The 14039-nt window shown below is 39.7% G+C and overlaps 1 long non-coding RNA gene across 1 annotated transcript in view; it reads right to left on the reverse strand.

Annotated features, from left to right (window-relative positions):
- Positions 1-4035: 4035 nt before the first annotated feature.
- The window catches only part of LOC128852942 (uncharacterized), a 55984-nt gene continuing 45980 nt past the window's right edge, over positions 4036-14039 (reverse strand). The window contains exons 2-3 of the long non-coding RNA XR_008451101.1: positions 5679-5766; positions 4036-5360 (exon numbers count right to left, since the gene is read on the reverse strand). This is a non-coding gene — a long non-coding RNA (uncharacterized LOC128852942). The remainder of the gene's footprint in view (positions 5361-5678; positions 5767-14039) is intronic.

Consider the following 14039-nt stretch of genomic DNA (forward strand, 5'->3'; position numbering starts at 1 on the left):
CAGGAGCAGTCTTTTCAAAACTGTCAGATAAGACTATAAGGGCAAAAAAAGCTGCAACTGAAATTGATATAACTGAAAAACAATTTAAAACTCCCAACTGCTGCTTTTTGGTTTTGCCTTACCTTGGCCTGCAAAGTGATGTTGCTGTCAGCTTTCCAAGCTGGTTTCACTTTCTGGTTCCTGCCCTGCAATGGGGCACAGTGGCAAAATTCATAATCAGGGGCTTGAACATAAACTTCTTTTCCAGCTAAGCAAAATCAAATGTACATCAATGAAGCCAGAATTTCACTCTTATTGTCCTTGGTAGATCTCTTGGAAGATGGACCTTCTGGAGATCAGTTCAGACATCTTGATGCAGCTCTGTGCATGTCACTGAAGTTAAGAATTACTTTGGTAGCTGAAAACAGCAGTGTTGATATCCATTCTCTCAGGCCCCAGCCTCAATTTAAGATACTGAAATCTTTTCTGTCAGCACATGGCTTCTTACCTTTGGACGGTTTGGATGAAAAGTCTGGTCCTTTGGGGACTATCTAATTAATACCTCAGATTTCATTTTGCACATCAGAGGTACCGACCTCCTTGTCACCAGTCTGGCTTTGTATCTGAGGTGCCACGGGAGCCAGCACTTCCCTACTAGAAGTAGAAAAGTACAGTCACAGATAAGCACTACCCAAATTCTCACCTAAGGACTGTTTTAAAGATTCAGTAAAACTTTTTCAGTCAGTTGCCTCAGGTTGTTCTAAATTGATAAGCTGGTTTCTTAGCTCTTGTCATGATACGTTGGGCAATTTGAAGTTTGCACTAAACTAAAGCATACATGACACTGACTCCCAGGTCCTGCAGGACCAACAAATCCTGCTCTGGGGCACTGGAGGGGTTGTAGAAGTGTGCAGAAATTTGAAGTTCTGTCCAGTCCGTGTGCTGAGAGCACATCTCTTCCCACTGCCTGGCCTCTGGCTGTTCTTTCAGCTTGTTGATGGCTGCCATTTGACAAGACAGGAATTGAACATGTTATATGGAACAAAATGCTCCATTAGATAGCCCTCCCTTTTACCACTTCTCAGTAATACATGCAATGGGACGTGCATTGTATCTCTGTGTGTTTTAGTTTGTATTTTAACCACAAATTTCGATCCACCTATTGTATACAAAATTGCTAATTATCTCCGTCTTCACTTACTCAGCTACTAAATCATGATGTTGGGTTTTCTGTGTTTAGTAAGCCGTGGCTGTTGCTTCATGGCCATTCCTGCAGCATTCTTTGGAATAATTTGAACATTGTCATCTTTGGAAGACAGTATATTGCTAATGCAGAGATCTACGTTGTCCTTCTCCTAAGCTATGGACAAGTACTGACAGCATCTTTCTTTCTTTACTGGATGTCCTCTAACCAGACTACTCTTCAGGGAAATCCAAACTTCAAATAATCCAGCTCCATGCAGCACATGTGTTCTGGACAAACAATGCAAGTATGTGTGGGAAGGAAGTGGGAGGAGAAAAGCAGAGGAGAAAAGTAGATCATGAAGTAAGAAGTAGCGATCACTCAGAGCACTGCAGATCTAAGCAAGATACTGGTGATAATCTCACCAGAGAAAGCACGAGCAGTCGTACAGTGTGCTTAACTGTATCTGACTCCATCTACGTGTCAGGTTGTCACGCTCTACACTTGGCTTTACAGGCATTTGGGAAGTCCCAAGGAGTGTTATAATTCAGTCCTGAGAGCTTTGCTAGCCTAAGTTATGCTCTAACACTATTTCAGGTTCATTTTTATACAGTTTCACCAAGTGTTTGGGAAACGGGCAAGGAATTAGTCTCTGGAATTTGGGTTTTTTTGTGGGACTGGAGTTTTCTTTGTTTTTCACACTTTCAAAATTTGAAAGTTTACTTTACAGTTACTTTCCCTTTCTTAATTTCCAGGCATAACAATATAAAATTCAGATTTCTTTTTTTTTTTTTTTTTTTTGTCTTCAAAGGGTTAGTAGAAATAGATTTCAAATTACCAGAGGTTCTCTTTCTTACTTAGGGCCACTGACTGACCATAGGAAAAATGTATTTAAGCATTAGATGTATTTGTTTGAAATACCAAATATTGAAATTCAAACAGTTCTTCAAGCAGAATTCCTAACAAGAAAGATTTGTGACAGGGAGTCTACAAGATTTACTTTGAAGAAAAGATGTGTGTTTAAAAGACCTACAAACCTTCAAAAGAACATCTCCTTCAAAAGGCCCCACCTCACAGCTATAAGGGATTTTTTCAGAAGTTAATGTATTTACATAAAGTGGAAAGACTTGCAAACTGTACAAGGCAATTACTGGAAACAATGGTGTAGTATTGAACTAAATGGTCCTGATTTTCCTTGTGTTTTCAAAGAAATCCAGTATTTCTTTCATCTACAGTAAAACTATAGGCCAAATCCTGTAGTCCTTACTAAGAAAAAAAAAAAAGGTCATTTTACAGACCTCCTGCTGGTATTTTGCACTAAGAAAATGAAGGCTCCGGTGAGGTGAAGGGCAGAAAGAAAAGGAGCTTGAAAATGCAGTCCATATGGAAAGAAAAACTGCATTTAAAATGCACCCAATAAACACTAGAGATCTATTACAGTGTATTTGAGCAGCTTTGAAATTTTCATGCTATTGTTGACATTTATATAACCATCTATATGAGTCTGTACAGACATATATTTGCACATGTATACACACACACTTTATTCCAAATACAGCTATCTGGATTAAAAAGCCTACACCTTCTTAGTTTTAATCATAACACACTGACACCTACATACTATTTGGCATTAGCTAATAGTTATCTGCGATAGTGTTCTATTGTCTTTGACTGACGCACGTTTCGAATCAATTTTGTCAACATATTAAAACTATATTTCAGGAAGAAGAGGGTAGAAAAAATGAAAGATATAGATAAGCAATAGTGTCTACTTAGGCCATTCAAAGTGATCGTGGCATTTATTTTTGTTTTTTCTCTCAAAAGCACATTTCCCCCCCCCCTCTGGTTTACACACTAATACTTCTGCCTTCTGCTTCTCGCATTTATGTTTCTTATTATCTCTGGAATTAGTCTTAAGATGCTTCCAGGAGAAAGGGAGAGACTCTATTTTTGCAGCACAGAGTAGAACGAGTAGTGTTTCATCAACATGTGCACGCACGTGCACAGACACAGAAGCCAACACACTTCCACTGAAGATTCTTCCCTGAGCCGCAACTACAACTAAGGACTGAAAGAAATTCCATGCTGCAAAACATGGCAGAACAAATGTCTGCTATTTTTGAACAGCAGCTCTCTAGATTTAATCACAGGAATCTCTTCCCATTACTGTAAACACAGTTACATTTTTCAGCCTACACACAATAAGATGTTTTATATTTTAATCTAGCAAAGCTTTTCCAAGAACACCTAATAAGGAAGATAGCCTACCAAACACTTGCACTCATTCTCATTCACCTCCCTCGGTAACCATGAAATTTTAATTAAAAAAATTAATTAAAAATTTAATTAATTTCTAAAACTTTCTTAAATAATTTAAAAATATTACAAACCATCAGCTAGTTCCCACTAAATCAATTACACTAACTGAAAATGTCATACTTTCTAAAATCATGTTGTGTATTTCAAGAATAAAAACATGAGAATCCATTTTCCTATACATCATGCCCAGCACAGAAATGCTATGAAAATAATCAAGGTTCTGTATTTGCAAATATCTACATAGATAAGAATATTACATATATCATTGTCTCCTAATTATTCTCTGCATACTTAACAAGTTACCTCTGAAATGGACAAGGACTCTAAACTGACATTTCTTCTTGTGAGTGTTTGGATAGGGAATTCTGATTGTTATGAATCAGTAAGTGATTAGGCTTTCTTTCAATATCTAGAATTGCATATAGAGCTATAACTGAATAATTGTAGGGTTTTTTAAAAGATGGTCCTCTATAGGCTTTTCATTTTCTTGTCTTAAATGTCAATATGCTCTTTTTGGTTTTGCATAGATAAATTCAGATATTTCCACTGTTCAATACGATGTTTCAGAGATAAAAATATTTCCAGTATTTTTTTTGTTTTCAAAAATATAAGTATATATTTCAGATACCATTATTTTACCAATATGATACCATAGGTGATAATACAAGCACAGCAAAGGAACTTCAAGCTATCGCAAACTATGTAGCAGGAAAAAAAGGCTTTAAAAACTAATCTCTTAAACATGGCATATGATTTAAGATAGCAGCCTGATACAATAATCACATTTTAGGGAGAGGAAAGATGGGTAACACTATCGTTAAAGTCTGTACCAATCACTGATAGAGACCTGTGTATTATCCATACTGAAACTGTTGGAATTCTTTCCATTTTTATGGCATTTCACTGCAAAACAAACAACAGGAACAAAATGTCCCTCTGGAATGAACTTACTATGGAGAAGTAATTTTTTCAGTTTATTATTTCAAAAGTGAAACAAATGCTTTCATTTATGCCATTCTGGACCAATATTGTCTTTTCCTCCTTCTTCCCCCAAGCAATTACATTCTTAAAAGAATCTCAAATATTTGTGCTTTGAAACATTTCTCTTTTTTTAACATGAGGATCTCCTCCAAAGGCAGCGCCTACTGCCGCTCATCATCTACTAAAACTGGGAGCATTAAGAGTCTCTGTAATCAATGCAGTAAATGCAATGAAACCCTCCAGTCGTTTCCCAGATTTCAAAGTCTGCCACTGTAAGATTTCTGTGTAAGGGCTGTGATTTAGTAACGTTACTGAAAACCATAGGCCTGAAAACATTTAACTGAGCTCTTCGTGATTTCATTGGAGGAAATACAGCCTCTTGAGCCTCACCATTTTCCCATATGGATATTAGTGCAAGCTAGAGAACTTTAGCTCTAGGAAGTATTTAGAGACTGGTTGTAGGCAGCAGTTTTCCCACTTCACATCCCTTGAACGAATGTTAGAAATGAAACTTCACTCATCAAAGAAACACCGATGCACTGCTCATTGCCCACTGCTGCCTACAGCTGTTAGGCAACCTGGAAGACATCATGCAATATCGGAAAGGACTGCGCCATCTCTGCATCCTCTCTAGACCAGGACACAGGTGGGCTGTCTGTAGGCTCTGTGGTAGAGGTCCTGTCATTCCATAGCACCCATAGTTCTAGCCTCTGGAGACTGAGGATGCCTCATTGCTGCACCACTAATCTGGTCCTGTAGAGCTCAAGCAAACTGCTAGTAGATGAGGAATTAAAGCATCTTCATCTTCAAATGCCAGTAGGTCTCAATATGCCCAAGTTATTTTCCTGTAGAGAACTCTTAAGTTTCCTCTTGCAAAATTGTTTTTCAGGTCAGTTTTCTGAAATAAAAGTAAATACTTTGACAAGTGAATGTGCTAAAATGTTATTAAGATTTGTGAGCCAAATAACAGCACAAAATAAATCTAGCCATAGGCACTAATATAATTTCACACAGACATTTGGTTTACTGGTAACAAGCTTATCAGATACTGTCTGGGGAGGGAGAAAGTTCCCATAACCAAGTCATCCCTTTGTATTTTTAATCTGCAAACTTCAAAACAGCAAAAATATAGAGAGAGGAAGTCAAAGTTACTGTAAAGTGTCAGGCTTCTGAAACTCTTACTGCCAGCTTCCCTCCCACCCTTTAATTCACATACCTATTGACACAACTTTCTTTGCTGTAGAGCCTTGTTATTTCTTCGTATCATCACCGCTGTGATAACAACCATTCCACATTCTGCAGAACTGCAAAAACAGAAATGTGAGAGGGTCAGAAGAAAACACTGATATCAAAGACATTACAATGAGAGGAGGTAATTTACACTGGGAAATTACAGGGAAAATATGATGTGCTACCTGTAATGCTTCAAAGCAGTCCCCAGTGTGATAACACATATTCCTGTTTTTTTCTGCAGTATTTAGGCCATAGTGTGCACATTATGAAAAACACCCATTGCTATTAGTCAGTTTGCACAACATCCAAAAAGCTTGACACTGTAACACAATGCTGTTATTTGATGTATGCAGGGGAGTGCTTCCCCTCCTCACCTTATTACAGCTCACAAGGAGAAAACCTGTCTATCACCATTTCTATCTTCCCAGATGAGAGTCATACAAACACAGCTATAGGAGCAGGCAAGTGAGCTGGCAGTGCTGTGCATGCAGGTTGATGCAGAAGCCCCCCTGAATATCATACTGAACATGACGCTCTGAACAGCCAGCGCTGAGAGGAAGCCACTGGCACAAAATGCAGGCACTCCTCTCCGTACTATCACAGGTTATTTCATCAAGAATTGGGTTTTTTTCTGAAGGCAAAGAGGGAACAAGTAGCAAGAAAGAGGTAAAAAAAGAATTATTTCTGATATTCCCAGTGATCCGGCATAAAGTGTTCACCCCTATCTAAAAAAAGTTGGGAAAGTGAAATGAACACCTGAACTAATGTAATATTATGAATTCTAGGAGACATTTCTACAATCACCTCTGCAATTAAGAGGAGAAACTCAGGTAGCTTAGAAGGAAAAGATCCAGTAGGGCACACTGACAGAATAAAAGCTATTACTTGTTAGGTCTTTACTAAGAACTTCAATGGATTTAATTTAATTTCAAGAGGGTTTTGAGAGCCAATGCTGTGTAGCCTTTTATCAAGGGTTACCTTACCATAAGCATGAGGCTTCTTTTTTTAACGTATCTTTTGAGGTTTTTCAAAGCAATGATTTTTTTCTTTTGAGACACTCCTATTATAATCTGTACCATGCTTTATAAGACATGTAATCCACGCTGATTCTGTTGTTAATCATAGTGTCAAAAAAGAGCAATGCAAATATTCACAATATCCTCAGACAGAAATAGAGAATTGTTTCCTGCATTCATAGTAGCCTAATCCCAATTCTTTCTCCAGCAGCTGCCTAATTCATCCTCTTACAGCTAAATTAGACAGCTATTCAGTCCTATAATAATTTGATCAATAATAAAAAATTAGTATTGATAATAATTTGTCTATATTTTCATTTCTAGCAGCTTCTGTCTGAAATAGATATTAACTAGAGAAAAAAATCATATTAATGTTAACCATTTTATATTAAAAAAAATATTTTGTTTTAAAGTCATTCACCTTGCTCTTCAGAACAGCACAGATTGGTTGTCACACATTCCCCTTTAACATGCTACATGATACTAGAAATCTCATGGTTCTCCACAGGGCCAGAAAACGTTCCCTGGAGGTAGATGAGGAGCTTCCAAGACATTCCTACTGTAAAATGCTCTGTTGCTCTTTGTTCTTTGTGTCTCCTAGGCAAAGTTTGACCAATAAAACTTCTGTGCAATGACCACAGAAACACAGAGCAAACATCTCCACACAGGAGCTGTGAGAGAGACATACTGGGAGTCTTTTTGTGGTGGCCCCTGCTCCAAAACCCACCATGAAATCACAATTCCTCTCAGAAATGCATCTTTTCAGTTTATTATACTTTCAGGACAAAAATACACATGATCTTTGACCTATCTCTGGATAACCACTGCTGTTATATTCCATCCCATACAAAAGGCAATCTCAAAAAACACAGGGCCAAAAATGAAACTTAGAGACGAATCTCACTCTTCCTCTGGAAAGGTGTTATGAGGGCCCCGGCTTCTCTGCAGCTAGCTCCCACCAACTCCATCTTCCTATCCATCTCACTACCTCAAGCCAGACCCATTATGCCATGTCTTGCTCCCTCTTATCTTGCTCCCCATTGGGTTAGAATGGTGGCAGCTCCTGCATGACTAGCCGGCAGTCCAGCAACAGCCCTGTGGGAAGCACAAGGAAAACAGGGGGCTCTGCTTACCCCCAAGATTTAACACGGAAACAGTTGTCTTCCATGTTTAACCAAGAGCAGGTAATCTACATGGTGGCCTTTGGATCTGGTGGCAACAGCTTCCTGCAATGTGTGAAGCCTTGCGCCCTCGTGCAGTGTTGCTTTTCTGTCCGCTGTAGGCATCAGCTAGCTCAAAGCCTCTGATTGCAGTTCCCATGTTTTCCTTCACAAATTCTGCCATAGTATTTGCATCTTAGAGAGTACTATATGCATGGAGTAATGCTTTAAAAATGATAGTCCTGGGTTAGAAACACTGATCAGTTGAGGGACACATCATGCCCTTGCACAAAATATTCATCAGAGCTGGCTTGGAGAAAATAATCCGATGAGATTTTTGCAGTGGCACCCCTGCAAATACAAGGAAAATCTATCAGGAAGACCTCAGGTACATTTCCTTGCTGGATAAAACAGCAGAACTCCTCACAGTAGGAAAACGTGAAGCGTGCTGCACACAGACACGCTGGCATTTTTTTTACACTCTGCATGAAGCGGCATAAATCAACCAGCTTTAAAGAACTCTGACACTAGAAACTAGGGCACATTCAATGTGCTGTAGCTGTGCGTGGTTTAGCTAAGGTCTGAAATTACTAACAAGCAAAGTGTTTCAGCACTCACTAATGTTGAATTTCAACATTTTTCCACATCTATAAGAGGAACAAATGTTTTACATAAAACATACAGAGATCCTTATCAGCAGAATTGCTTTCTGCAAAGCAAAACTCAAACCCCTATGACTTACTGACAGATTGGCTAAAAAAAAAAGCAGAGAAAAAAATTGTGTTTACTGCATGGAAGAGGCTTGAGAGGACAAGTCCTTCCCCCTCGAAGATAACGAACTGAGGAACTGTCTGACATGCAAGACTTGCTACTCTTGCAGCCACGTGAGGAGCAAGAGAAACAGAGAACAGAAATACCAGAGATGTGATGTAAATTGGTGAATAGGCTAAAATTAGATAATGTTCCTATTCCTTTTATGAAAGGAGGGTGTTTTTTTTTTTCTTAAACCAAAAATCCTACAAGGAACTGGAAAGTGAAGAAATAGAGATTTTAAATCTTAATGTACATTCTTGTGTACATATACATGTACAAGTACATGTACTCATTCCCTGTTCTTTCATTCACTTTGAGTTTGAGTTGGTGTTGCTCAGAGCTGGGATGAAACACAATTAAATGACTGAGTAGAAAATAAAGATTTTGTCAAAGGTCAGCAAACTGTTTAAATGATCTTGAGCTGAAACAAAGCAGCAGCACACAAGCACAGTAGAGAGGACTACAGGTTCTGCTCTTCTAGGCTGCAAAGTTGAACTATTTTCTTCGTGGCATCTTTTTTTCATCTCAGTAATTTGAGACAGCACTGAAGCTTTCTGATGTACTACAATTGCTTTTCTTCAAGTGAATGCTGAGCTGTGACATGGATGCGAGTTGTTGGTTAGCCTACATAGTTCAAAATATACTCATAGATTCTCCACCTCCCTTCCCCTCCCTGCCTGCCTGCACACGTGCACCCATGAGGCTGCCAACCTCTTTTGGGGAAGGCAGCAACGTTAAAGATCATTATGAGAAGGTAATATGGGAAGAGGTGAGTTCTTTGTGCTGAAGGCTGGGAAAGAAGATTGAAAATCACTGCACTGAGGGGGAAAAAATAATTAAAAAAGAGGAAACATTATTTGAAATGAAACCTGTTGTGCTGGGTCTGCCTGGGATGGAGTTAATTGCTTCATCGCCGCCAGTATGTTGTGGGTTTGTGACTAAAATTGTGTTGATAGCACACTGATATTTTCAGCGTTGCTGAAGAGTGCATTCAGGGTGTCAAAGCTTTCTCTTTTCCTCACTCCGCCCCCTCCCCCCCCTTCCCTGGGTGCACAATGGGGTAAGCAAGAGGCTGGGAGGGGTCAACAGTGTGGACAAACCAAAGGGACATTGTATGCCACAGAATGTCAGGCTCAGCATTAGAACTAGGGATTTGATCTTTCCAAAGTAGTCACTGCTTGACTGCCTTTGCAGCACTTCATCTCCCACCACTCCTTCCTCTCACTTTTTAAATTGTTTTTACCTTGACCCACAAGTTTAATTGCTCTTGCTCTTCTGATTCTCTCCCTTATGACTCTGTTAAGGGGTGAGCAATCTGCTGGGTGACAATTTACTTGCTGGCTGGGGGCTTTTCTGACTGGATAGGGTGAATACACCGTACACTGAAGAGTAGAAAATAATCACAACCATACTGATGGTCAAGTTCTAAGTAAACTTTGATGTTCTAGAGATTATGGTGCTTTTTTTGCCTTTTTTTTTTCACTTTTTTATTATCTACTTTACTTGACATCCTATGGGTAGTGAAAAAAGGGGATATATTTTTCTTAGTTCTGGAATCCTCAACAGAAGAAGGATATGGAACTGTTGGAACAGGTCCAGAGGAAGGTACAAAGATGATGAGAGGGCTGCAGCACCTCCCATATGAGGACAGGCTGAGAGAGTTGGCGTTGTTCAGCCTGGAGAAGAGAAGGCTCCGAGGAGACCTTATAGCGACCTTCCGGTACCTGAAGGGGCTACAGGAAAGCTGGGGAGGGACCATTCACAAAGGCTGGGAGTGATAGGACGAGGAGCAACAGGTATAAACTGGAGAGGGGCAGATTTAGGCTAGACATAAGGAGGAATTTCTTTACCATGAGAGTGGTGAGGCACTGGCACATGTTGCCCAAGGAAGCTGTGGCTGCCTCATCCTGGAGGTGTTCAAGACCAGGTTGGATGGGGGCTGGACAGCCTGATCCAGTGGGATGTCCCTGACCATGGCAGGGGGTCAGAACTAGATGATCTTTAAGGTCCCTTCCAACCCAAACTATTCTATGATTCTAATTTTTCTCCGGGGACTTGAAGAAATATTTAGAAAAACAAAATTAAAGATAAGGCTCACAGTGGCTGTCTGAATGTTAAACCAATTATAATTGCAAATGTATTAACTTATACCTAGACACAGGCCAAATTTAGGAAAAAACGTGAGATGGTGTTACTGATAGGTGTTCAATATAGAGTAGGCAGATTGCTATGCCAGCAGAAGCTGGAGTTGTGTCAACAGACTTGGCCAGCAGTCAACAAGCTCCCTCAGACAGTATGGCAGTAACCCGCCTCTGGCAATGTTTTCATATTTATTTATCTTTGCTTACCTATTTGTTCCCATATTTTTCAGGCCTCTGGGTGAAATTCAGGCTGCTGAGGTCAACTGCACTGATGTCAACAGAGCGAGAATGTCACTGTCAGAAAATGCTGTAGTGAGAACTCTAGCTTGCAGACTTAGTTACAACTTCAGTACAAAGCTCATAACTGTTTTTCTTTTAGTAGAAGCAAACATTGTTGAATTCAGGGAGAAAAGGTCATGATTTTGAGAAATGTGACGATTGTCACTATATGCATCTTAATTTATCTATAAAGACCTTTGATATTAATCCTGACAGGAGCCCACTACTCTTTCTCAGCATGATAGACTTTATTTTAAAGGTGCTCCATTTTCATCAGCAAAGCAGTCGCCACTGTCATGTGGGAAGCTGTGCAGGCGTGTACCCTGCTTTTCCTTACTTAGGCCTTTCTAGAGCAACAAAACACAGGATATACACCGATACACAGAAAGGATCTGCGCCAGCTTGCCCTGCCTGATGTGCTGCTGATTTTAATGCTTTACCAAGTCAGTGCTGCTGCTTTGAAGCTATACCCTGAATAAATTGTACTACTTAGTAGTTGTAGCACGTTGTTTGGGAAGAATATTTTTTAATAATAAAAAATGCCATTAAAAAAATGCGTGTACTTTGGGAAATACCGCTAGAGAGGCAATGCATGGGATACCTTCAACTTAAACACCTTTCAGTGGAAAATCTGCCTGCCCTCCTACACAAAGGAGAGCCTGTGCACGCTTAAACCACAACAAAAGAATGCTGCAGCACTGCCTTTATTGCTCAGTGGCAGACAGACAGACAAATTGTTATATTCATGCTAGGTAAGGCTCAATCTGAGTAAAAGCAAGAAGATTTTTTTTTTTCCAAATAAAATAACCTGAACTACCTGGGGTGAGCTTACCCACTGGCCCTGACCTTCCCACTGCGGAGAGAAGGCAGGAGCTGCACAGCCTCTGCCTGAACTGGAGACATCTGATTTAGAGTGTTTCTGCTAATTAAGCTGTGGATGAGCAGGGGGAGCTCAGCAGAGTCTCTCATCCCTTGTAATACTTTTCATTTCCTTCCTCCACAGCTTTGCTTTGGAGGACTGAGAATGCCAGAATTGAGCCCATTTTTCTCTTTCTATCAGTGGGGATGACTAGAAAAGGCTGAGGAAATTCTGGGTACTGAGACAGCTGGATGAGATGCTGCAAAAAAAGGGGAGGAGTCTTGAGAAAAAAAACACCACAACAAACACCCTCTTCTCTCTGCCCACTCTCCCTCTGGTAACATCTCTCCTCCTTCCCATCACCAGCCACCACATCAGCTTCTCCTCCTTAATTAAATGAGTCTGGAGCTGACTTGGAAAGAAAGCCAGTGACTACAACACACAGAAATTTCTTATAAGCTTGTGTGATGAAGTAGGAGCCTGTTTGGCCAGTTGGTGGCTCAACCTACTTTATTTTAAAGAATTATCCGTGAAGTGGGATACACAGAGGTGCCATGTCAACATAGTCTGAGATCATTACCATCATCAACAGACAAGCTTTGAAATTAGTTCTAAGCGGTAGTACTTTCTGTGAAGCATAACAAGATGTGTATAAACACCAGCCAAAATAAATTACCATCTACTCCCCTGCAGAGGTGTACCAGTACCTTCCTGATGCTGCGCAGAGGGCCAGCACAGCATGCCATCATACTGTATATGAAATTAACTACAAGGAAAATTATAAACTGAGATTTTTTTTATTCAGAAAAACACTGAAATATGTAAACTGACATTCATGACTCCAATGATCTGTTTAAGAAATATGTGACTTTTTAAATAATGGAAGAGCTTTGTAATCTGTTCAAGAGTGGCTTTTTTCCCCCCAAAAAAAATTCATCACATAGAACTATTTTCCATGAAATTTAATTAAAATTAGCAGATTGTAAATATCAAAATTCAGATCATTACTGAGGCCCACGTAACATAATTACAGCACTGAGAACTGCTCTGAAAAAAAAAATCAAAGGGTCTGACCCTGATGCGTTCACAAGTTCAGAAACTCTAGAAGAGTTTAGTTTCCTAGCAGTTTTGTAACAATTCTTGTAGCTATGAGATTTGCTTGACAAGACCTTTGCCTGAAATATACTTTTGATGTCTGAGACAAGCCTGACATTTCCGCTTCTTAATTAATTTTTAAGTAACTACAGCTTTAAAGTTCTGAGACCACGTTTCCTGCCCCAAGTAAACCAAATCTCTTCATTTTTTACTTTCATTTTCCACTTCTCTTTTCTTTGCCAGTCAGATCATTTGGAGCTAAACCCCAATGGCACAACGGGCTTCCTAACCCTATAGTTTCCACATTTTCTGTACAATCGACCAATGTTTCCTCTTACATGTCTGAATAGAATAAACTTCAAGGCCATGCATTAAAATTTTCCAAAAATAGTGCCACATCTGCTCTTGTGCAACTAGAGCAGATCTGATTTCAGTGCTGGAGATGAGAAGGCATCTTGCACAGTTTCTGGACTAAGGAAGAAACTCAGTGACTAAAATGCTGTGAGAGGTAGGGTGGAATTTGACCCCGTGATACCACAAATCAGAAAACAAAACAACTTCCCTTTCAAAGTCAATGTGCTACTGTCATTCAGAGCACAGCTGAATGCAGTAACAGAGCAAGAGGTTTCTTCCTCCCTTTTCCCTCAAGCCTGCAGCTATTTTGGGGGAAAAAAGAAGCCAACTTCACAGCGACAGTACACATTTCCTCTTTAGACCAGGTAACAGCCTTGCAGAAAGCGAGTAGCAAGGCACAGCTGCCCTAGGAAGACCCACAACAGAAAAGGCCCTACAGCAAGGGGTATTAGAAGAGAGCACAAGACAATTTGATATACTTATTTTATAATATACATGCAGAAATCATATATACAAAAATATTTTTATATATATGCAACTGCAGCCAGAAAAAACACATCAGATTGTGATTTCTAGTTCTGACACAGCTCCGCCAGAAACACTTGCAATAAATATGCTTTACTCATG

This window comes from Cuculus canorus, chromosome 8, assembly GCF_017976375.1.
Source record: "Cuculus canorus isolate bCucCan1 chromosome 8, bCucCan1.pri, whole genome shotgun sequence".
NCBI lineage: Eukaryota > Metazoa > Chordata > Aves > Cuculiformes > Cuculidae > Cuculus > Cuculus canorus.